Source organism: Canis aureus, unplaced genomic scaffold (genome assembly GCF_053574225.1).
Source record: "Canis aureus isolate CA01 unplaced genomic scaffold, VMU_Caureus_v.1.0 ptg000129l_RagTag, whole genome shotgun sequence".
In the NCBI taxonomy this organism is placed as follows: domain Eukaryota; kingdom Metazoa; phylum Chordata; class Mammalia; order Carnivora; family Canidae; genus Canis; species Canis aureus.
In genome coordinates, this window is record NW_027554441.1 from 41,466 (window position 1) to 42,661 (window position 1,196).

Genomic DNA, 1,196 nt, shown 5'->3' on the forward strand with positions numbered 1-1,196 from the left:
CAAAGGTTTGGTCCTAGCCTTCCTATTAGTTCTTAGTAGACTTACACATGCAAGTCTCCACGCCCCAGTGAGAATGCCCTTAAAATCAGCAGTGATCTAAAGGAGCAGGTATCAAGCACACTCTTAAGTAGCTCATAACACCTTGCTAAGCCACACCCCCACGGGATACAGCAGTGATAAAAATTAAGCCATAAACGAAAGTTTGACTAAGCCATACTAAAAAGGGTTGGTAAATTTCGTGCCAGCCACCGCGGTCATACGATTAACCCAAACTAATAGGCCCACGGCGTAAAGCGTGTTTAAGATACCTTTGCACTAAAGTTAAAACTTAACTAAGCCGTAAAAAGCTACAGTTACCATAAAATAGACCACGAAAGTGACTTTATAATAATCTGACTACACGATAGCTAAGACCCAAACTGGGATTAGATACCCCACTATGCTTAGCCCTAAACATAGATAATTTTACAACAAAATAATTCGCCAGAGGACTACTAGCAATAGCTTAAAACTCAAAGGACTTGGCGGTGCTTTATATCCCTCTAGAGGAGCCTGTTCTATAATCGATAAACCCCGATAAACCTCACCACCCTTTGCTAATTCAGTCTATATACCGCCATCTTCAGCAAACCCTCAAAAGGTAGAATAGTAAGCACAATCATTTTACATAAAAAAGTTAGGTCAAGGTGTAACTTATGGGGTGGGAAGAAATGGGCTACATTTTCTACCCAAGAACATTCCACGAACGTTTTTATGAAATTAAAAACTGAAGGAGGATTTAGTAGTAAATTAAGAATAGAGAGCTTAATTGAATAGGGCCATGAAGCACGCACACACCGCCCGTCACCCTCCTCAAGTAATAAGACACAACCATAACCATATTAACTTAACTAAGACACAAGAGGAGACAAGTCGTAACAAGGTAAGCATACCGGAAGGTGTGCTTGGATTAATCAAAGTGTAGCTTAACTAAAGCGTCTGGCCTACACCCAGAAGATTTCATTACTTATGACCACTTTGAACAAAAGCTAGCCCAACTAACCCCAAACTTAAGTATCACAGACATATAAAGTAAAACATTTAGTTAAATAATAAAAGTATAGGAGATAGAAATTTTAATTGGAGCGATAGAGATAGTACCGTAAGGGAATGATGAAAGACATCTTAACAGTATTAAACAGCAAAGATTACCCCTT

At 39.0% G+C, this 1,196-nt stretch overlaps 1 pseudogene; it reads left to right on the forward strand.

The window, feature by feature from the left end:
* Nucleotides 1–955, forward strand: LOC144309611 (18S ribosomal RNA; annotated as a pseudogene).
* Nucleotides 956–1,196: the final 241 nt, after the last annotated feature.